The 25,566-nt window shown below is 33.7% G+C and overlaps 1 long non-coding RNA gene across 2 annotated transcripts in view; it reads left to right on the top strand.

Moving 5' to 3' along the window:
* The first annotated feature begins 523 nt into the window (after positions 1-523).
* The window catches only part of LOC126825462 (uncharacterized), an 82,586-nt gene continuing 57,543 nt past the window's right edge, over positions 524-25,566 (top strand). For both annotated transcript variants that reach the window (XR_007681987.2, XR_007681985.2), the window contains exon 1: positions 524-687. This is a non-coding gene — a long non-coding RNA (uncharacterized LOC126825462). The remainder of the gene's footprint in view (positions 688-25,566) is intronic.

Below are 25,566 nucleotides of genomic sequence, written 5' to 3'. Positions count from 1 at the left end.
ATGCGTCTCAAATATTAACTTTTTTCCACTGACACATTAAATTCTAAAACAATTTTTTTTTTTTTTTTTTTTTTGATGTATTATAAAAATAAATAAAGACGTTCGACGTATTTGTAGGTAAAAATTATTTCCTATTGAGTGTAAATGGGTATTAAAATGACTAAAAGGCAGCATTCTGCCTGAAGCAGTAACGTCTTATGTAAACAATGCACGCGCCATTCAGCCAATGATTGACGCCGCGTGCTGTGACGGCACGTGTTAAAGGCAGTCGTCTTTTACATAGATATTAGAGAAGACTCGTAATTCGCTGTGAAACTGATTGGTGCTTTCCTGTTGAAAAAACGTAAAACTTCAATGCTGAGTAATTTTACTAGCCAAAAATCGCTTAGAAAACCTCTCCAACGATCTAGACATTTGCATATTTAACAAAGGTGTTTTGCTGTGAACAAAAGACTGTGATTTTTATTTTTTAAATTGATTTTTTAATTTTGTTGTAACAAAGAGGACGAGGATTAATCGCCCGTGCATTGATCGCACGTCACACCTGCTTGTGTTACCTGGCCGTTAGGTGGCGTTGCACTAAATGCGCGTAATACGACCGGCTTGATTTCAGAAAGGTGTAAACACACCAATATAATAGATCACGGTACACTTAATACAAACCGTGAACTTTACACTATTTACTCGGTAAGTACAGACTAATTATTAAAGTGACAATACCCTTATTAGTTAATTATAAGATTATACCGGTATTTTTATTATTGGTACATATATAAATAAGATTGTTTACTATTTTGTTTTGAATGAAAGAAAAAAAAATCGATCCTGCAAAGAGGTTTACATTTGTAGATTTAAAAGCTGTTGTGGTTGAATTTTTTCCATTTTGAATTAAAACTGTAAAATATGTGTCCTGTTCAAACTGGTGAACACTTATTGAATGATACTTAATCATTTTTTAATTGAATGTCTTGTGTGAAAAAGATATCTCAAATGTTATTTTGATGTATTAAATAATTTTTGGTAGTTATATTATATTTTTTTTATTATTATTATTTTAGTGGGTTTGGGTAAATGTACCTCTCGATAAACTTTCATTTAAGGTGCTTATATAACTTGTGCATGTGACTCTATGCTAAGCTCACAATGTAACAGATTTTATTGAATAAATCTTTGATTGTAATTGTACTGAAGGGGAATAAAATGACATTCATTCAGGTTGATCAACACAAATCTTACAAAATGCCATGCATCACTCAAGGTCACAAATCTTTTTGTTAAATTTGTTTGAGGTATGTTTTTATAATATTCTTCGCCTGTGTTTTGTTGTACAGTTCTCCTGTATTTATAATATCCATAATCTGTGATTTTGTGTACCTAGTATATTCTATTAATTATGATAATTAGAAAAAAGTATTTGTAGATTTATTAAAATCGTTTTAGATTTATAAAACTTAGTCACTGTAAGTATATTTATTATATTTCCGTAAGCTGCACCAGAAGTAAACATTCATCAGGGAGAGGGGTTTTACATAGGCTAAGCCTGTTCCCCAATCCCATTCAGACAACCTGAATAAAAATATTGTTTAATTAAAAAAAAAAAAATTAAATACATTCTCGGCCTTAGACAAGTTGAATCAAAGTCAATAGTTGATACACATTGATGAAACAAATTTGTGTGTGACCTAGATATGGTGACAAGTTAAATACAACTTATTACCTTAGTAAATTGGACATCTCCCTATATAACTTCATTATTTACTTTTCACTGACATCACTATAGTACCAATTGTCAGTCGACTGTCATTTGCCTTCTTAACCAAAACAACCCTTAATTTGGTTACAAAACATGGATAACAATGCCCCCAATGACATACTATTGAATCTTGGGTCTATTTTTATTCTGATCAAAATTATGCTTTCAAATAATTATCTATATGTATCAATATAAAAAACAAAACATTATGGTTTGGATCCAAAACTAAATATAATTAGCATAACAATGTCCAAAAATTATATGTAAAAGTTCAAAGAATAAATTTAATTTTTATTAATCCTTTTTATACGCCCACAGGTCATAATTTTTATCCGATTTAAAAAAACGTACTATTATATCACTGTTACACCCTAAGGACGACTGAGTTCGAATTTCGTGAAAATCGGCCCAAAACTGACAGACAAAATGGCCGCCCCTCGTACTCAAGTAGCGTAAAAATATGGTATATCAAGGTTGTGGAGACTATAGAGGTCACAATTTTTATCCGATTTTGTTGAAACTTGAAATTTAAGTTTATAACCCAAAGATCTCGGTTCCTTTCGATAATCGCGCATATCGGACCATAACTTCCTGAATTATGGCCCCTGATTGTACGAAAAATCACGTTTTTAGCTTGTGGACCCTATAGAGGTCATAATGTTTATCCGATTTTAAAAAACGTATTATTATATCACCATTATACCCTAAGGATGGCTGAGTTCGTATTTCGTGAAAATCGGCCCAAAACTGACAAACAAAATGGCCGCCCCACGTTCTCAAATAGCGTAAAAATATGGTATATCAAGGTTGTGGACCCTATAGAGGTCACAATTTTTATTCGATTTTGTTGAAACTTGAAATGTAAGTTTATAACCCAAAGATCTCGGTTCCTTTCGATATTTGCGCATATCGAATTGTAATTTCCTGAATTATGGCCCTTGATTGTAGGAAAAATCACTTTCTTTTTAGCTTGCTCTCTATCCATCTCTCGAAAATGTGGGCGTATCCTGCCTGGCAGCCGCTGGTTAATTAAGCTGCTAAACGTCATATTTGCATTTTTAGGTCAATATCTGATTTTTTATGTGTAAATGTACTCGTGTTGATTACTTACATGGGCGTCACATGGAGGGGGGGGGTCTGAATATACTTGCCCCCCCTAAAAAAAACCCAAAAACTTTTACATATTTACATAGTAGGCTCTAACTCCTATTTATTTACAACAATTATTAGGATTAGTTAAGATTCTATCTGTATAAAACAATGTACAAATTAAAACACAAACACTTATGTTTACTTTTTGAAATCCATTTATAATACACAAAATGTACAAAATACTTTAAATAATTATTCAACTTTCTTGTAAATGTCAATGTGTATATGTATATAGTATTGTAGTTAAGAAGGTGATTGTCAAATATGCATCCTCATAAACTAAAGTTATGTGATCAAGTTTTGTTTCATTTGGATCCTCCTCATTAAAATTCCCCTACTAAACTCTCTTTGTCGTGTTGTTCATAACTCAAGCGTAACATTCTATATGTAAAAGTCATGAAAAAAATATGAATACGGCACCCCCTGACTTAAACATGATTAACATTGTATTGGTGTGATGTTTTAGTTTAACCCTGTAAAATATGCCAAAACAGTGTTTACAGAAGACTGAAACTTTAAAAATAATTTATGGGGGTGACCCTCACACACTTTCTCTATCGAGCTACATCGGCTGCTGCCAAGCCTCGTGCCTCCGGCGTCACAGATTGTAAACATTTTATATAATTTCATTTGCGGACCCCCCCCCCCCAATATATATTTTACGGCTACGCCTCTGATTACTTAACATTTATAATACACAAAATGTACAAAAGACTTTAAATAATTATTCAACTTTCTTGTAAATGTCAATGTGTATATGTATATAGTATTGTAGTTAAGAAGGTGATTGTCAAATATGCATCCTCATAAACTAAAGTTATGTGATCAAGTTTTGTTTCATTTGGATCCTCCTCATTAAAATTCCCCTACTAAACTCTCTTTGTCGTGTTGTTCATAACTCAAGCGTAACATTCTATATGTAAAAGTCATGAAAAAAATATGAATACGGCACCCCCTGACTTAAACATGATTAACATTGTATTGGTGTGATGTTTTAGTTTAACCCTGTAAAATATGCCAAAACAGTGTTTACAGAAGACTGAAACTTTCAAAATAATTTATGGGGGTGACCCTCACACACTTTCTCTATCGAGCTACATCGGCTGCTGCCCAGCCTCGTGCCTCCGGCGTCACAGATTGTAAACATTTTATATAATTTCATTTGCGGACCCCCCCCCCCCAATATATATTTTACGGCTACGCCTCTGATTACTTAACATTTAACATTTAATTAAAAATCCAAAATATGAATGATAAAGCCTTGGCTTGAATTAAAAAGAGACCCATCAAAGATATTACCCAAAACTTATAGGTGATGTTGGCTTGTTTATCTCGTATGCAGAGGATGTCGAATGCTGTAAAATTTTTATATCTACTTAATGAAATTTGACCATTTTTGGACTGATATGCCTTCAAAATTCCTCAAATCATATTTAACGGCTTCAATCCTATTTCAAATACAGAGAATTTGTTTTTTTTTAATCAGGCAGTTGTTCATGATTATTGTCAGGTATACAGAATATAATGATAAATAAGTATTTTTGCTGAAAAAATATCTTCCTGTAAAGTAGTAAAGTCTCTAATTCAATCTCACCCAAATTTTTATACGCCCACATTTTCATGTGGACGTATATTGTCGTCGCCCCTGTCCGTCCGTATGTCCAAAATTGTTTTTAACAGTCTACATGTCACAATTTTTATCCAATTTCAATGAAACTTGAAATATAGGTTTATCACCCTAAGATCTCAGTTCCCTTCGATATTGGCATGTATCAGACTGTAACTTCATGGATTATGGCCCCTGATTGTACGAAAAATCACGTTTTTAGCTTGTGAACACTGTAGAGGTCACAATTTTTATCCGATTTTGTTGAAACTTGAAATGTAAGTTTATAACCCAAAGATCGTGGTTCTTTTCGATATTCGCGCATATCGGACTGTAACTTCCTGAATTATGGCCCCTGATTGTACGAAAAATCGCGTTTTAGCTTGTGGACCCTATAGAGGTCATAATTTTTATCCAATTTAAAAAAACGTATTATTATATCACCGTTACACCCTAAGGACGGCTGAGTTAGAATTTCATGAAAATCGGCCCAAAACTGACAGACAAAATGGCTGCCTTTCGTTCTCAAATAGGTAAAAATATGGTATATCAAGGTTGTGGACCCTGTAGAGGTCACAATTTTTATCCGATTTTGTTGAAACTTGAAATGTAAGTTTATAACCCAAAAATCTCGGTTCCTGTTGATATTCACGCATATCGGACCATAACTTCCTGAATTATGGCCCCTGATTGTACGAAAAATCGCGTTTTTAGCTTGTGGACCCTATAGAGGTCATCATTTTTATCCGATTTAAAAAAACGTACTATTATATCACTGTTACACCCTAAGGACGTCTGAGTTCGAATTTCGTGAAAATCGGCCCAAAACTGACAGACAAAATGGCCGCCCCTCATACTCAAGTAGCGTAAAAATATGGTATATCAAGGTTGTGGACACTATAAAGGTCACAATTTTTATCCGATTTTGTTGAATCCAATATTTAAGACAAAATAAACATTCTACCATTGGTACACGAATCGTGTACCATAATGCGTTTCAGTGCCATTTGTGACAAAGGACTCGAAGAACGTGGCTAGACATATTCCACAAGTCATATCGAAGGGTGACATCATATTCTTATCTGGAGAGCATGCACAATAAATACTATCGGTGTAGACTGGAATAACCAGAAGCTACAGATTGCCATTCGATTGAGACTTCTCGCGTATTTCTTCAAACATAACTGATTAGAAATTACGGAAAAAAACAGAAACGATTGAATGTAAATCAGTTTATATACATTCATATTACATTATTGTGTCAATTTCTAGGTCCCAAATATTAGTGATTTAGCTCCTTTAATTTACCACTGATCTTGTCCTACATCCTTTGATACAATATACATCATGTATTTACAGATTTCCTTTCATCTTGTACTCAATTATCAGAGAACAATTAAACTTAGTGAAGCAGAACATTTCCCACTGATTTGTTAATCAGAAACTTGCACCTCAAAGTGTAATAAATCACAAATAATAGTGTCACAGTAAAATAATTATTATCTTTATAGTATTATTTTATATACCTCAAACAGTTTAATCTTCATCAAGTTTAACCCCTCTTAAAGTTACAATTTCATATTTTCTAAGAAAGTCAAAACATAATTATTTCTATGTCTTTTGCTCAATAGAATGTCAACTCACTATTATACGATCATCGGTTATTTTTCTCACACTAAAAAATCTTCACAGCGGAAATAATAACACAATTACCTCCCTTGTTTTCCTATTCTCCACCATGGAATAGCTATCTTCAAACGTTGGAATTTGAAGTTGAAAATAATATTTTTGCCAATTTCACAACTGGCAATAGTGAATTATAGTATAGGATTATTCTTTAACAAGGTAGGACTGTTTATAGATACCATCTATTTTAGGGCTTTATTTTAATACATTTTAAAAATATAACTTAAAAAAATGAAATTGTAACTTTAATCCTTATCCGAAATATGAATGCATCTAATAATATTTTAAGTGACAATTAAAACATTTTGCCAGAAGGGTTGATATGACATTAGATATTATATAATTATGTAGTAGAACAATAAAAGGAATCAAGTTAATGTTACATCAACACAATATGTTTGTAATTTTGAGACTAACACACATTTTTTCTATGGATACATGTTCAATAATAGGAGAAAATTTTGCCTGCGCTGTTTGCACCTATTCTTCATCGACATCCAACTGCCAGGGGCTCTTTCACTTGCACAGCAATATGTACATGGGTAAGATCTCAGTTCTTTGTCCAATCTGAATGACAAGGCTTTCTATCCTGCATGACGGCACTACCAGTAGTGGTTATCAAGTAGTGAAGCAAACTCCCATACAAAATTCATGCTCTATGGATATCCTTTACTTGAAGTTTTGAAGGTCAGTGCCTTTTGTTATATTGTGATGTAGTGATTTTAGAGGCCAGAAGAATAGATGTTAAGATGTGTAATTACAAAAAAAATGACACTGCCCTTGCAAAATTCTTTACAACTCGTTTGTTCTAAAAGCATACCAAAAAAACTTTTCAGTTCATATTATTTTCATTTGCCTATGTGGGAAACTTGAGCCTAGCCTAATAATATTTAAATAACAAGAGCTGTATACCTAACACAGTGAGTATTAGAAGGTTATCTTAATATTTATTGTGACATGTACTTAAAGATACATTATAGGAGATAAGAGAAAGAGATGGCAGTTCTCGCTATAATAGTTAAAAACTAGATAGTGTAAAGGTAATTTGCTGAAAATTTCAGTCAAATTGATCCACTATGAGCCGAGAAAGAAGCCAGTGAAATTTATGCATAGTCTCGGTTATCATTACTAAAGTCATTAATATAAACAGCATAGTCTCGATTATCCACTTTTTCTGATTTAATTATCTTTGGTCGTTAGCGGCATATAGGAATCTAATTCAGCCTACATCGAAGGTTAGCCTTGACATCGAGAGTTTATTATGGTCTGGATAAGGTAATTAATGTCTAATTGATAATTTAGATAACATTTTAGGCCTAAAGAAAGACTTGTAATAAGCAGATTTTGCTCTTGCATAATGCATGTTTAATAAAAAGAAGTGTGTCCAGTGTCCAACTACTAATCCTATTATTAATGATTTTGACATGAACAGCATCTAAATAAATTTAGATTCTCAATAAATTGGTAACCCCAGTTAATATGAGTTAATTAAGAGCCAAAATTGGTCTCTGGTCTGATATTAGAAAATAAATCAACTTGAGTTATCTGAATAATGTAAAACAAATTTACTGCACTGCTTTTTTTTAGGTGGATGTAACAGATTGTCAGTTACAGGTATAGATATATGTATGGGGTAAACAGCAATGGATCTCCAGATCTTAACTCATACAAGAATGTGTCATTTTTTTTATTATTAGGGTTTCACACTGCATAGCTTGTTTGTACGAAAAATCGCGTTTTTAGCTTGTGGACCCTATAGAGGTCATAATTTTTATCCGATTTAAAAAAACGTTTAAGTATATCACCGTGACAAAATGGCCGCCCATTGTTCTCAAATAGCGTAAAAATATGGTATATCAAGGTTGTGGACCCTATAGAGGTCACAATATTTATCCGATTTTGTTGAAACTTGAAATGTAAGTTTATAACCAAAAGATCTCAGTTCCTTTTATTATCCGCGCATATCGGATCGTAACTTCCTGAATTATGGCCCCTGATTGTACGAAAAATCACGTTTTTAGCTTGTGGACCCTATAGAGGTCATAATTTTTATTTGATTTAAAAAAAACGTTTATTCGATTTAAAAAAACGTTTTAGTATATCACCATTACACCCTAAGGATGGCTGAGTTTGAATTTCGTGAAAATCGGATCAAAACTGACTGACAAATTGGCCACGCCTCGTAGTCAAATAGCGTAAAAATATGGTATATCAATATTGTGGACCCTCTAGAGGTCACAACTTTCTTTTGATTTTGATAAAACTTGAAATGTACGTTTATAACCCAAAGATCTTGGTTCCTTTTGATATTCACGCATATCGGATAGTAACTTCCAGAATTATGGCCCCTGATTCTACGAAAAATCGCGTTTTTAGCTTGAGGTTCCTCTAGAGGTCACAATTTTTATCTGATTTAAAAAAAATGTGTGAATAATCGCGGATACCCGAACTTAACTTCCTGGATTATGGCCCCTGATTGTTCGAAAAATGGCATTTTCAGCTTGCGGATTCTCTAGAGGTCACAATTTTTTTTCCGATTTTAAAAACCGTTTAAATATTTCACCATTCCACCATAATGAAGGTTGAATTCGAATTTTGGGAAAATCGAAATAAAACTGCCCAACAAAATGGCCACTCTTTGTATGCAAATTGTGTAAAACTATGCAATACGAAGGTTGTCGACCCTCTAGAGGTCACAATTTTTATCCGATTCTGATGAAACTTAAAACATATCTTTATATCCCAAAGATCGCAGTCCCTTTTGATATTTGCGCATTTCAGACCATAACTTTCTGGATTATTGCCCCTGATTGTACAAAAAATCCTGTTTGTTTTTAGTTTGTTCTCTATCCATCTCTTGCAAAATGTGGGCATATCCTGCCTGGCAGCTGCTGGTTTTACCTATTTAAATAATTAATTTTTTTTTTGAGTACCTTGATAAAAGTCATTTTCACCTGCAATAAACATTTTACACGATTCGTGTACCATAATGCGCTTCAGCCCCAGTTGTATCAAGAGACTCGAGGGACGAGGCTAGACACATTGCACCAAATCAAACGGCGTATGTAGACTGGAATAACCAGACACTAGAAATTTGCACTCACTTGAGACTGCTGGCTTATTTCGCCGAACATAACTGATTTGAAATTGGAGTAAAAACGGAAACCATTGAATGTAAATCAGTTTATATACATTCATATTACAGTATTTTATGCGTTGCGACCCACTTTTGTCAATTTCTAGGTCCCAAATGTTAGCGATTTAGCTCCTTTAATGGGCTTGAAAACATACACAATTGGTCGTGGCTTAAAGAATCTGTCTCCTATTACCGAAATTAATACATTTCAGGATAGCCTGGATCATGGTCCAATGTTTGGTATTTGAATATTTCAAAAATTTGAATTTAGCCTTTGCTGTTTTCCGTGCCGACAAGGTGTTTTTGTGTTTTGTCCACAAATCAGATTTCTCAAAATCTAAGCATAGGATCTTTCTGAAAATTGGCGGTGGCTGTTGATTAAATATATTTTCGAAAAGTTTTTCGAATCCGAAATCACCAAATTTTACGAACCAATGCATTTGACCTACATTTCTGTAACTTTGTGACCTATTTTACTAATTCTTTTTTTCTTTGAGTAGCTTGAAACATTTACTTCAAATCTACAATTTCGGATTTTCGAATTTCGAATATTCGTCGCTGTGATTTCGAACCGGAAGTTGACACCAACTTGACAACTTCTTTAATAGTTGCACGATTTTCATGAAATTTAGTATGTAAGTAGTTCTTACTGATGTGACTTGAAAAATGTCATTAGAAATTTTCTAAATTATCTCCCCTTGATGAAATGAAGGATCGAAGTTTTAAAAAAAATTGACAAAATATCTGTCAAATTGCCTTGAATTTTTTTTCTGTACTAGCTACGACACTACTGATTCGTACACAAAAAATGGAGTTTGTAGTCCAATCCGGAAGTGCCACCATCTTGAAATGTGAAATATCGCTAAGGCTTGTTTGATATTTTACTTACAGACAAGGGAATTATATTTTCCGAGTTCTTGAAGGAAAGCCCATAAAATGTAGGAATTAGAATTTTGATTTCTGGCAAATGATGGACGCCATTTTGATTGAAAATGAAAAATAGTGAAAAATCCACATTAATGGGCTTGAAAACATACACAATTGGTCGTGGCTTAAAGAATCTGTCTCCTATTACCAAAATTAATACATTTCAGGATAGCCTGGATCATGGTCCAATGTTTGGTATTTTAATATTTCAAAAATTCGAATTTCGCCTTTGATGTTTTCCGTGCCGACAAGGTGTTTTTGTTTTTTGTCCACAAATCGGATTTCTCAAAATCGAAGCATAGAATCTTTCTGAATCCGAAACTTGACAACTTCTTTAATAGTTGTACGATTTTCATGAAATTTAGTATGTACGTAGATCTTACCGATGCGACTTGGAAGATGTCATTAGAAATTTTCTAAATTATCTCCCCTTGATGAAATTAAGGATCAAAGTTTTTAAAAGAATCGACGAAATATAGGCCAGATTGCCTTGAAATTTTTTTTCTGTTACCAGCTGAGGAATTCCTGATGCATACAAAAAAAAAAGTCTATTGATACAACTGGAAGTGGCACCATCTTGAAACGTGAAAAGTCCCTAAAGCTTTTTTGATATTTTACTTACAGACAAGGGAATTATATTTTCCAAATCCTTGAAGGAAAGCCCATAAAATGTAGGGCTTAGAATTTTGATTTCTGGCAAATGATGGGCGCCATTTTGAAATGAAAATGGAAAATAGTGTAAATCCACATTAATGGGCTTGAAAACATACACAATAGGTCGTGGTTTAGAGAATCCGTCTCCTATGACCGAAATTATTACATTTCTAGATAGCCCGGCTCAGGCACAAATGTTTGGTATTTTAAAATTTCGAAATTCCACTTTGACGTTTTTCTTGCCGACAAAGTTGTTTACAGGACAATTTCTTTCTTAAGATTCTGTCAAGGTTATATCCAAAAATCTGATCTTTGAATCTTTCTAAATCTTAACCTGTGTCCCAGAATGGATGTTGGCTTTGAAAGACATATTTTCGAAACGCTTTACAAATCCGAAATCACCAAATGTTAATGACGATAGAATTAACCTACATAGGTATATTTTTGTGAATATTTGACCTATTTTACATATTCACATTTCTTTGGGTACTTTGAAATATTGATTTAGGTCAACTGATGGTCACCATTTTGAATTGAATATGGAAAACAGTTCTTTTTTGTTTGAGTACCTTAAAACATTTACTTTAAATCTTATATTTCCGATTTTCGAAATTCGAATATTACGTCATTGACATCTCGTCCCGGAAGTAAAACGAACATGACAACTTCTTGAATATTAGTACGATTTTCACGAAATTAGGAATGTAAGTAGATCTATTTGATCCAACTTCATCAAGGTCATTAGAAATTGTTTAAGTTATCTCCCCTTGAGGAAAATAAGGATCAAATTTGTTCAAAAAATCGATAAAATATAGGTCAGATTACCTTGAATTTTTTTTCTGTACTAGCTAAGACATTACTGATGCGTACACATAATATGGAGTCTATCGATCGAACCGGAAGCGCCACCATCTTGAAATGTGAAAAATCACTAAGGCTTTTTTGATATTTTACTTACAGACTTCACTGAGGAGTCAAGGCCGTTTTATCCCGGTTCAATTCTTGTTGGAGCTTAGCGAATTAAAATGTAAAATTTAGAAAGATATCCACTTTACAAAGCCACCACCTTTAATTAAATTGATGTTTCACCTTTTAACCAAATCAAAACTGTGGCTTGGTCATTTTAGATTAAACCTCGAAACTGTCGTAATCTGACGGATAAAAGTAACTTCTCTAAAATAAAACCAATGCAATATGTTTTATGTTACATTTAAACAGTTTGTGACAATTCATTTCGGTTTCATGTTTATGTTACATTTAAACAGTTCGTGACAATTCATTTCGGTTTCATGTTTGCGCAATATTGTAGTAGGACGTTAAACCCCATTTCATTTCATTTGCGCAATATTGTCCGTAGCATAGTTTTCATTTTGTTCGATATGTCGAAACACCTGACCTGCTCAGATAACTTTATTCTAAATCTTTGAAGCTTGATATATGCAAATATACGTGTTATGTTTGCATATAAAGAACACGCTGGTTGTGCTTTTTGAGTCTTTACGTGGTTTCCCCCTTGTCAGTGATGCAGGACGGAGGGCCTGACAAGGACAGCTGTCTAGTCGTTCGGATGTGACGAAAAACCGAGGTCCTGTGTACACATTGGCGTGCACGTAAAAGATCCCTTGGCAGTTGGAATTCGATATAAGAGTAGGCCGTAGTGCCGCTGCCCGGGCAAAATTGCCCTCATAGCACACTGTATGGTGTATGCCCGTCTTCATTAGCCCAGGTTAGGAGCAGAACAGTAGGACGTTAAACCCCATTTCATTCATTCATTTTTTTGAGTCTTTAACAAATCAGAAGTAAGTTAATTACATATTTGTTTTTGACCAACTAGTCGAGCAATGTTTGTATATAAAACAATAATTAAATTCCTTGTAAGCAAGAAATGTGCATTTTATGTTTATATATATATAAATATTTTTTAATCGTTACATCCCCAGTGTTCAAACAGCCCAGGTAGAAGAATACAGATATTGCAAGTTTATAGAGAATCGACAAATAAATTTGGCGACAATATGGTAAACAGTGTTAATGCCGAAAGGCGTTTATCTTGTAAGATTAAATAAAATGGGGTTTGGCGTCTTACTTTTCTTTCCCAATTGGGCTAATGAAGACGGTTGTTTATTTTGTAGTGAAGGCGTATTTGAATTGACAAATAAATAAACGAGGATGATAAGGTGAACAGGGCTAATCCCAAGGGGCGTTACTATTGTAAGGACAGGTAAAATAGGGTTTAAGATTCTACTTTTCTGCTCCAGTTGGGTTAATGAGAACGGGCTTCTACTTTGTAGTGAAGGAGCTGTTTATAAAGAAGTTGCCCCTCTTTTTCAATAATGAAATATTAATGCTGGTGAGTATGATGTAGGGTTTTGATTGTTAGCTGAGACTACAGATACCTTTTTTGTCCCATTCAGAAAACTGCTTTTTTTATTCCTTTTTACAATTCGTGTAGATCTCTGAAACTATAACAGATAGAGTTCTGAATATTGATTTGTCCCATGTTTTAAACAATTTGTTACTTATAACTATCGCGAAAGATGTGAACAGACCGGAAGTGATGTAAACGTGCACGAAAATTGAAATGAAAATCGGCCCTAATTATGTCAATTCTCGACCGATTGTCGAAAAGTTATATTTTTGAACAGCCGGGTATATTGCGGAGGCGATTACGGTCAAATTGAGATACCATGCCGTTCTCATTTTTTCTTGAAAATTTACGGAAATTGTTATTTCTTGGAATTTTGAGTTGTCAATACATATTTGGATTACCGGCGTCTGTCAGATTCTACCGATCTAAGATTATTACGTTGTGAATTGTTCAACTTTATTTTTCAATTCCCTTCTATTGTAATTTGCATGCAAAGAACATGTCAATATCTGATTTTTAACGTTTGTGACAATGTTAAATGTCCGAAATCACCAAAGCTATCATTTTTAAAAATATTGCAGTAATTTTAACAATAATTGTTGGATTTTAACTTTCGATACATATTCGCATAGCCAGAGACAGGGCACAGAAAAATTAAATTTTTACAAAAAACTATTATTTATGAATATTTTTTGGTCGTGTTTTACACAGAATTAAAATGTGAAATTTTTTTGTCTCTGTAATTTTCCTTGGCCGCCATTGGCTAATTCAGTTTTTCAGTCCTAGATTAATTATTTATTGTTTGATTTGTATAAAACAAAGTTCATATGCTCCGTTGTCTCAATTGTTATTTTTTTTTTGCTACCGATAGAGTTATCTGTCGGCACCGTAAGTGGCGTAATTTTACCAAAAACTACAATTTTGACAGTTCGGTACCACTTTTCAAAAGCAAGTATTATTTTTTTTAAAGCTGATATAACTAAAAGAGTGTGCCCTTTAAAGGCGAAAAAAATTGTGAGCTCATTTTTTTTTAATTTCGTTTTCATTTTCGAGCAAATTCGATTAAGAGGTGAAAAAAGGTGTAAAAATGACCCATTCAGACTTTTCAGATTTTAAAATATTTCTACGGAACTTTTATGAACTTGTAGCTATAATCCGTACGAAGAAAATGTATGTTAAAATCAGTTTGTAATGTAAGCAGTTGCAATTTGGCATAAGTCATGTTTTCGTTATTTTGCCTGTAAAATAGTCAATTATTATTGGATTTTCATAAAAGTGACACCATTGATTCAAAAATCAAATATGCGTCATATCAAATTGATTACAATTTTATTAATGATTTTAACTTTTGGTTTAAATTCACATATTAATAAAATTCATCAGTCATGTAGATATCACAAAATTGTTTCTAAATTGTTCGGTTGCAGATAAATAGACGGTTTTCTACAAGTCATTTTTCAAGGTTTTTGGTTCATAAAAGTGTCAATTATTATTCGATTTTCTTAAAATTTTCACCATGTTATGCCGAATGTCATTGACGATGTCATAATACTAATTGAAATTTTTTAATATCACCGGAAGTAATGTCATTTTGGCAAAAACTGTATTTTTAGTCCCCAAAACAAATATTTTGTTGTAATGAGTTTTATTTATTATTCATTTAAAATTATGATATTTGATTCCTATTGACAAATAGTATGAATCAATGCGAATATATTTTTATAAAAACAATTGTTTCTAACATCTTCCGGGGGGATCACGGTGGCTAAGTAGGTAAGACGCTGGCTCACTAGTCTGGAGGTCGGGTGTTCGATCCCTATATTGGCCGAGAAAGTTCATCCAGATTTTCCGGCGTGGTTCCCCCTTGTCAGTGATGCAGGACGGAGGGCCTGACAAAGACAGCTGTCTAGTCGTTCGGATGGGACGAAAAAACGAGGTCCCATGTACATATTGGCGTGGCTGTAAAAGATCCCTTGACAGTTGGAATTTGATATAAGAGTAGGACGTAGTGCCGCTGTCCAGGCAAAATTACCCTCATGGCACACTGTATGGTGTATGCCCGTCTTCATTAGCCCAGTTTGGAGCAGAACAGTAGGACATTAAATCCCATTTCATTTCTAACATCTTCCCTTGCCTAGAAATAACCAATTTTGTCAGCATCGCTTTTTACGATTTTTTGCATTTTTATTTCAGTATATGGGCTCTGGGTTAATTAATTATTGCCAGCTTTGTATAAAACAAAAGCTCATATGCTATGTGGTGCAAATTCTCAACTTTTTTCTATACATAAACTTTTCTGTCGGCACCGGAAGTAACGTAATTTTGCCCATAACTTAAATTTTGATTTGTCAAAAGTTCTTCTCAAACGAAAATATTAATTTTTACAAGTTTGAAAGATCAAGATGAATGCTCCTACTAAAGACGCAAACTATGTCAGGATTAGTATTTTTATTTCGGTTTTGTATTTGTGCCATTTTGATTTAAGGGTGATAAAATAGGGATAAAAATAAGCTATTTACAATGCATTCAGCTTTTCATATTTTAAAATATTTTTTGACAGCTTTCATAAACCTGTAGCATTAATCCATACAAAGACAATGTACGTCAAAATAAGTTTGTTATATTAACAGTTGCCGAGAAATAGGCGATTTTGCATAAGTCACTTTTGACATTATTTTGCCTGTAAACGAATTAACCCTTAACCGGTCATTGTCGACTATAGTCACCACAACGTTATACAGCTAAGTGGTCACGGTCGACTAAAGTCGACCACAGCAAGAACCTTTTTTATAAGTTTTATTAGTTTTGTATTTAATTGATATGGCCACGCATCGTGTCAGACAGGAACTTGTCTTGTCAAGGGCATTGAGAAAAACATGTCTTTGTTCAACATTTTTTGACGAAAAACGAAATTTAACGATGTCGGGAATGTTAAAGACACTCGAAGTGGTTGAAATACTAATGAATTATTTCGACTCGGATTATATTGATGAAAACGATTCTGAAGACGATATTTCTGATGAAAAGGATTTAGAATGATTTGCAAATTATAGATCAACTTATCCCCTTCAACTTTTTTATTGGTGTCAAGAGTCTATCACTTATAATTATTCGGCAGTAGTCGATTGGAATAGGCATACAAAATATTTCACGTCAGCCTTTATTTAGCCTGACCAGTTGACGTCATGACGTCAAAATGACGTTGACAGGTTAAGGGTTAATTATAGTCCGATTTTCGATTTTTCTTTACCATGTGATGCCTCATGCCACTTTTGACTGGGCGAAACCAATTTCACACTTTCAATGTCACCAGACATGGCGTCATTTTGGAAAAAAAATGTATTTTTAGCCTTCAAAACAAATATGTTATTCACATGAGTCTGATTTGTAAAATTATGATATTTGATTCCAATTAACAAATAGAATGAACCCATATGATAATACAGATATCACCAATTGGTTTCTAACTTGTGTGGTTGCAGGGAAATAGTCACTTTTCAAGGTTTTTGTTCTATAAAAGTGTCGATTATTATTCGATTTTCATAAACTTTTCAATATATGATGCCTTATGCCATGTATGATTTCATAGAACTAATTCAACATTTTCATTATCACCAGAAGTAATGTCATTTTGGCAAAAACTGTATTTTTAGCCTTCAAAACAAATGTTTTTTTTTAAAGTGAGTTATATTTATTATTCGTTTAACATTATGATATTTGATTCCAATGGAGATATAGATTGGATCAATACGATCATATAGATATCCAAAAATTGCTTCTAGCATCTTCCCTTGTCGAGAAATTCTTTTTATTATTCTTTTTCCATTTTGATTAGATCTTGGCAACTTTTTGTCGCATCGTTACGAAGTCTTTGGTTTTACTGGGAAAGTGGGTATGACTTAGAGGATAAAGCTATTTTGAACGTTCTGCGACTATGCGAAATGTCCGAAATCACTGAAATTGTCGTTTTTAAAAATATTGCCTTAATTTTAACAACAACCGTTAGAGGTTAACTTTCAATACACTTTAACATAGCCAGAGACAGGGCACACAGCTACACTACTTTTAATTTTTGATTTTCAGCAAATCTTCGTAGATATTAGGCGCAAATTTTAGAAATTCTAGATTTTTAGAAAAAAAAATTTATTTATGAATATTGAACAAAAGTGTGAAAAAAATTGGTTAAGTTAGTTTTTCAGTGCTAGATTTATTATTTCTTGTTCATATGCTCCATGGTCTCAATTGTCATTTATATACGCCCACATTTTCATGTGGACGTATATTGTCATCGCCCCTGTCCCTCCGTCCATAATTGTTTGTGGACACTTTACATGTCACAATTTTTATCTGATTTCAACGAAACTTGAAATATAGCTTTATCTCCATAAGATCTCGGTTCCTTTCGATATTGGCATGTATCGGACCGTCGTAACTTCATGGATTATGGCCCCTGATTATACGAAAAATCGCGTTTTTAGCTTGTGGACCCTATAGAGGTCACAATTTTTATCCGATTTTGTTGAAACTTTAAATGTAAGTTTACAACCAAAAGATCTCGGTTCCTGTCGATATTCGTGCATATGTGACCGTAACTTCCTGAATTATGGCCCCTGATTGTTCGAAAAATCGTGTTTTTAGCTTGTGCACCCTATAGCGGTCATAATTTTTATCCGATTTAAAAAAACATTTCAGTATATCACCGTTACACCCTAAGGATGGTTGAGCTTGAATTTCGTGAAAATCGGCCAAAAACTGACAGACAAAATGGCCGCCCCTCGTTCTCAAATAGCATAAAAATATGGTATATCAAGGTTGTGGAGGTCACAATTTTCTTCTGATTTTGATGAAATTTCTAATGTAAGTTTATAACCCAAACATCTCGGTTCCTTTTGATATTTGTGCATATCGGACCATAACTTTCTGAATTATGGCCCCTGATTGTAAGAAAAATAGCTTTTTTAGCTTGTGTACCCTATAGAGGTCATAATTTTTATCCGATTTAAAAAAAACGTTTGAATATATCACCATTACACCCTAAGGATAGTTTGAAAATATCACTGTTACACCATGATGTTTATTGAGTTTGAATTTTGTGAAAATCCGGCCAAAACTGCCGGACAAAATGGCCGCCCCTTGTAGGCAAATGGTGTATAGCATCTGGTACATCAAGCTTGTGGACCCTCTGAAGGTCACAATTTTGATCCGATTTTGATGAGAATTGAAATACATGTTTATAACCCAAAGCTCTTGGTTCCTTTCGATGTTCGCGTGTATCGGATCTTAACTTCCTGAATTATGGCCCTTGATTGTACAAAAAAAACGTTTTTAGTTTGCCGTCCATGTAGAGGTCACAATTTTTATCCGATTTAAAAAACCATGTGAATATATCACCATTACATACCAAGATCTTGGTTCCTTTTGATAATCGCGTATATCCGAACCTAACTTCCTGGATTATGGCTCCTGATTGTTCGAAAAATCACATTTTTAGATTGTGGATTCTCTAGAAGTCATTTTTTTTTTTTTTCCGATTTTAAAAAACGTTTAAATATTTGACCATTCCACCATAATGAAGGTTGAATTCGAATTTCGGGAAAATCGAAATGAAATTGCCGTACAAAATGGACGCTCTTTGTACGCAAATTGTGTAAAAGTATGCAATACGAAGGTTGTGGAGCCTCTAGAGGTCACAATTTTTATCTGATTCTGATGAAACTTAAAACATATCTTTATATCCCAAAGATCTCAGTCCCTTTTGATATTTGCGCATTTCAGACCATAACTTTCTGGATTATTGCCCCTGATTGTACAAAAAATCCTGTTTGTTAATAGCTTGTTCTCTATCCATCTCTTGCAAAATGTGGGCGTATCCTGCCTGGCAGCCGCTGGCTTTTTTTTTTTGTTACCGATAGTGTTTCCTGTCGGCACCGGAAGTGACGCAATTTTACATTTTGGACAGTTCGGTACCACTTTTTGAAAGCAAATATTATTTTTTTCAAAATCTGATATAGCTAAAAGGGTGCGCCCTGTAAAGGCGCACAAAATCCTGCGCTCAGATTTGTTCATTTCGATTTCATTTTCGGGCAATTTCGATTAAAAGGTGAAAAAAGATGTAATAATTAAACTATTTACAACCCAGTCAGCGTCTTCATATTTTAAAATATTTTTTCATAACTTTCATAAACTTGTAGCATTAATCCATACGAAGACAAAGATCCCACTTTTCTACCCCAGTTCGGGTAATGAGGTCGAGCGTATATTGTATAGGGGATATTAAACAAGCAAACAGTATGGGTGATGTCTCCCGCCAAAACCCCAAAGTAAAAGATGACACATTAATTAATCGCACTTTCATATTTTTTTCAAAAGTATCGAGCAATCAAACTATACTGTAAATTTCATCACTCTCTGTCAGATAGAAATCAAGGTTATCTTGTCCCAAAGCATCGACCAATGAAATTGCCAAGCTGTAGCTCAAAATGTTCAGTCAAGACCTGATGAACATCTACACCAAGTTTAAACATTCTAGCTCAATTAAAAGCTGGGTTGTTATGTTCCAGTACTTCATTATAACCAAAGTTATCATACCCCAAAGCATCAACCAATTCAAAGTCCCGGCCAATCAAGTTGCTTTGCTTATCCTGACTAAGAGAATGCTCATTGTCGAACTTGGTCAAGGTAATATGGTCAAGGTACTAATGTAATGAAACTATACACAAAGTTTCATCAAATTGCTTATCTCGGCTTACCCATTTTAATAGTCCCCTGCCAATCGAAAAGCCCCCCGACCCACCCACTCCACTCCCGTGTAATACATTAGGTTATAATTGTGTTACAAACGTATCACAAGGAGCATTTGAATATTCTCTCTGAGGCATCTGATACCACTTGTCATTGAGGTGTTCACACAGCCAACTCATTTTTGTTTGTTTGTGTTATCTTTATTCAGTATAAATCAACTAATACAAATGAAAAAAAGTACTTGGTTTAATGAGATTATCTTTTGAGAGTTGGTCATACAGGTATCACTAATCATAATTGCTCTTAACTTCAAATATATACACGATTATGTGTATTCTAAATATCAAATAAAACAATGATGATTTCTTTACAATAGCAGTACAACAAATTTATTCGCAATATTTTCCTTTGATCAGTTGATCAAAAACCTGATTATATTTACAATATATTCTAGGTCTTTGCTCTTTATTCCATTGGTTCAAAATATGATAAAAGAGGCTTATCAAAAAGTTTATATCATGTAGTCTTATATAACAAATAGAACAATGACATACAAGATGTTTCAAATCATAATCTATTTGCATTATTTATTTCAATAATTTGACCTGTGATATTCATGTATAAAGCAAAATAGTAAACATTGAATTTCATTCACTTTTATGTATAATATAGTATTAAACCGGTTAATTATTGTATACAACATTTATTTAATTTCATAGCAACATTTTATACTATTGTATTCATTGTAGTTTTTTGTCATTATTAGCCCAGTCCGTGCATAGCATTATGATGTGAAATCCCATTTCATTTCAATTATAATAGTCTTCATCTAGAAACAATATTACTATTTATATTGGTATGTTACTACCAAGATATAACAATAAAATTAGCAAAAGTATGTATAAATTAATAAAGTTCTCTTTAGTATCTTTCATGAATAGTCAATTGTTCAATACCATTATTTCTCTTCACCTCATGCAAATAAATTGAAATGGGATTTAATGTTCAACTGTTTTACTTCACAACTTACATAAATCATTTGGTGATAAAGAAACATACATTTCTAGTATTTTTTTAACATAGTGTACTATACTATGCATCATTATATAGAAGACATATGAATGAATAAACAAAAATATGGCAAAATGAACAACATGAGAATGATTGTAGAAGTATAAGAACAAAGCAATTGTTTAATATTAAAAATATTTGATTTTCTTCTATTTTAAAGTTACATCCTTTACATTTGTATTTATACATTGTATGCAAAACATAATTAGAGAGAAATGGGTTTAACGTCCACTCAACACAAACAAGGTCATTTCGGGACAAACATATGGTTTAATTTTATTTCAATAATTTGCTTGCGCGTAGGGGTCTTTAGCAGTGGGGGGAAACCAGAGTACCCGGAGAAAATCAGGAGTATGGACAGGTGACCCTATAAAGTGCTACTGATCTCCATTATTTCAAAAGCATATCACTCAACTACTGTCAAACATATCCCCTGGCTAGAATATGCTACAAATCGACTCTAGCATGTTCCATACAAGCGATAATTTCTGAGCAAACATCCAACAACCAACCCTAACAGGCCCTTGAGATCCAACAAACAAAATAATTATTGGGCTTGTTTGCCCACCCCTGGTCTTATGATTCATACAAGACCTGATAGTCTATCAATTACAGGCATTTGACAGAAAGGGAGATAATTCTTTTTTACCGTTAATGGATTTCCACAATTCTTTATTCACCCATGACATTTGTGTTTTGAGCATTTTTATTTACATCAAAATCTGTCCAATAAACTGTTCATTGCCAAGGATGAAGGCATGAGGTGTTTTACCAACTATTTAATTTTAAGTCAACTTCAGAATTGTTAGTACACAAATAGCATTTATTTGACAATTTTGACGAATTTCATCTGGCCCTAAATCAATAAATTGCAAACATTTTGCTTGGAACTCCCAGATTTTGTCTTCCTGGCATCATAAGCTTTCCAAAAATGTATAGTTTTTCTTTTATGGAAGACCGTGTAGCGGAGTTGTGTTTCTAAGCTAGCTAGAAATTTTGGCTGCAGGCCTACACCTCCCAAGCTAAATTTCCCTCATGTCATCCTGTATAGCAAAGGCATATGCCTGTCTTAATTAACCCAGTACTAAACACAATTTACTTGTTTAATTTTTCCAGCATTTTTCAGGATAGCTGATGGGATGCGGGTCAAGTTATGCCACTTGTCTATTTAATTATTTACCAGTGAAAAATCGAATTATCTTCACCAAATTTTTACTCATTATAATGATTTTTTTTTTTTCTGTTCATATTATTTCTATGACATGTGACAGTGACTGTGAATATGAAAGCTTTAATATCTGCTTAGCAGATCTAGTTCTTATTAAGCTTTCATATTACATATGAAAGCTTATTGTTTCTGTTAAGATTATTATTGTTATTTTTTTTTTGTGTTTTGTCCACAAATCGGATTTCTCAGAATCTAACCATAGGATCGTTCTGAAACTTTTACCTATCCCCCCAAAAATTGGTGGTGGCTGTTGATTAAATATATTTTCAAAACGTTTTACGAATCCGAAATCACCGAATTTTACGAAGGAATGCATTTGACCTACAATGCTGTAACTCTGTGACTATTTGACCTATTTTACTAATTCTTTTTTCTTTTAGTATCTTGAAACATTTACTTCAAATCTGCAATTTCGGATTTTTTCATTTCGAAAATTCGTCGCTGTCATTTCGAACCGGAAGTTATTACCAATTTGACAACTTCTTTAATAGTTGTGCGATTTTCGTGAAATTTAGAATGTTAGTAGATCTTGCCAATGCGACTTCAATGATGTCCTTGGAAATTTTCTAAATTATCTCCCCTTGGTGAAATTAAGGATCAAAGTTTTCAAAAAAATCGTCGAAATATAGGTCAGAATGACCTAAAAAAAAAATTCGATACTAGACAAGTAATTACTGATTCGTACACAAAATATGGAGTTTGTCAATCGAACCGGAAGTGCCACCATCTTTAAACGTGAAAAATCAAAAAGGCTTTTTTGCTATTTTACTTACAGACTCGGGCGTCATATTTTTGGAATCCTGGAAGGAATACCTAAAAATCTATCGGATCAGAATTTTGATTTCGGTCACGTGATGGTCACCATTTTGAATTGAAAATGAAAAATAGAAGCAATTTGAAGGGCCGGGACTTTGGAACACAAGAACTCTCCTTCTAATTAAGCTAGAATGTTCAAACTTGGTGTAGGCGTTCACTAGGTCAATGTCATGATTGAGTTCAAAGATGAGCATTTTTTGCCTAGGGTAAGCAGAGATAAGCAAGCTGATTTGTTGATTCTTTAGGGCACGATGACATTGGTTATAATGAATGGAGGGCGATGAAACTCTTGTCAATCGAGAGGCTAATAGCTGGCCTGTTGTGTGAAATCATTGTATCATTTTTTATTCGAATTTCTCCTTTGATGTTTTCCGTGCCGACAAGGTTGTTTTCGAGTTTAGCTGGATTTGACTTCGCGCATGCGCTACGCTGGAACCAAAGGTACCATGAGTACTAAATTCCGGCGAGCAACTTTTCACGTTGGTACCTAGGTACCCTGAAAATTTCAAGGTGATACCTGCATTCGTTCAAGTCGTTTGTTCTTGTCACCTGCCTTTCGTCGTTTTTTTTCTAAGTCAATTTACGGCTTCCATGAGGGGAAAAAAGTGGAATTTCGCCGTGACACCGGCACCGATTGTCCGAAAACCATGAAATTTGGACACAATACGTCCATTACCACCCCAGACTCTGTGCCTTACCCCCATTTTGATCCCATTAAAAAAAAAGAGTTTTAGCAAAAAAAACGATTTTCGGAATTTAATATTGGTTTTAACCCTGTACCCAGACAAGATATAGATATTATTATAATCCCTATGAAATATTTTAATTATTTACTGCTATAATATGAATTATCACTTATTCCCCGTTAAATAAATATCGGTCACCGGGTGCAGCTGTACAACTTCAAGGACCCTGGCTTCAAGTCAATTTACGGCTTCCATGAGGGGAAAAAAGTGGAATTTCGCCGTGACACCGGCACCGATTGTCCGAAAACCATGAAATTTGGACACAATACGCCCATTACCACCCCGGACTCTGTGCCTTACTCCCATTTTGATCCGATTAAAAAAAAAAGTTTTAGCAAAAAAACGATTTTCGGAATTTAATATTGGTTTTAATTAATTTTGAAATTGCAAATGCAAAGAGATTTTATCGCCTCTTCCGTATGTGATAGGTACTGGTACTATACACATTATCCTTAAAAGACAATTTTTTAAAATGACCGTAACGCTGTATCGACACTAGAAACCGAAATCGCCTATTTTGACCTTTTTTGACTGCTGAGGCATCATTCCGGTGGTCCAAATCTCTGGAATTTCTAGCGGTTGGCTGCGCCGCGATGATATTTATCACATACTAAATTGAGAAAAATCCTCAGATATCAAGAACAATAAAAATTCGATAAAATACGGCAATTTTTTAAGCAAAAAACCTTTGATTGTTGGGGGCGGGTTTTGAATTTATTTTGAACGTTCTCGGAATCCAACACTCTTCTATTTTTAATATGTGATAGCTAGAATCCCAAGGTACATTCTGTGCATATTTGAAGGCAATCGGAGCACAGGAACGTTGCCTGGGCAGAGCAAATCAAAGGCTTCTTCGTCTTATGACCTTAAACACTGCGTATAAATTTAAAGTCAATCGGATATTAACAGCAAAAGGGGGGCGACGACAATATACGACCACATTTCAATGTGGGCCTATAAAAAGTAAATCATTGCCAATAGAAAAGACCCACCTTTCCCCCAACAACAACCATGTAATGCACTAGCTATAATGGGGATTTTTCTGGAACACAGCGAAATGGGTCTTTTAAAATGTTCACAAGTGTATCACAAGGAGGGTTTGCTTCTTCTCTATGGGACACCCGATACCACTTCTCAACGAGGAATTCAGTCACACAGCCAACACCATTTTGTATGTTTGTGTAATCTTTATTCAGTATAAATCAAGTAATACAAATAAAAAAATACTTGGATTGATGAAAACATAATTTTTGAGAGTTATTCATACATGTAGCATAATTGTTCTTATTTAAAAAATGTACATGATTACATGTTTGTCATAAACAACATTAAATAAACAATCATGTTTCTTCACGATAACAGTAACAGTATAACAATTGTATGAAATATATTTTCCTTTATTTTTTTTTATTTTTAGAAAGGCCACTTCCTTGGTTTAAAATATATCATAAATTGTAGTTATCTAACATATACTTCCATGTATGTTTATCTAACAGATTACCACGTCGCCTTATCTAACAGAGAGTAAATGGTATACAATATCAAATTATAATCTACTAGCATTACTTGTTTCAGTAATTTAATCGTGTGTTATTCTTGTATTTAAGTGAGAAGAGTGAATAAACTATCATGGGTTGAAACAAATATATTGGAGTAGAAATAAACATTGTATATTGGTTTGT

Source organism: Patella vulgata, chromosome 6 (genome assembly GCF_932274485.2).
Source record: "Patella vulgata chromosome 6, xgPatVulg1.2, whole genome shotgun sequence".
Lineage (NCBI taxonomy): Eukaryota > Metazoa > Mollusca > Gastropoda > Patellidae > Patella > Patella vulgata.
The sequence above is the reverse complement of the archived record's forward strand: the minus strand, read 5'-3'. Positions and strand labels throughout refer to the sequence as shown.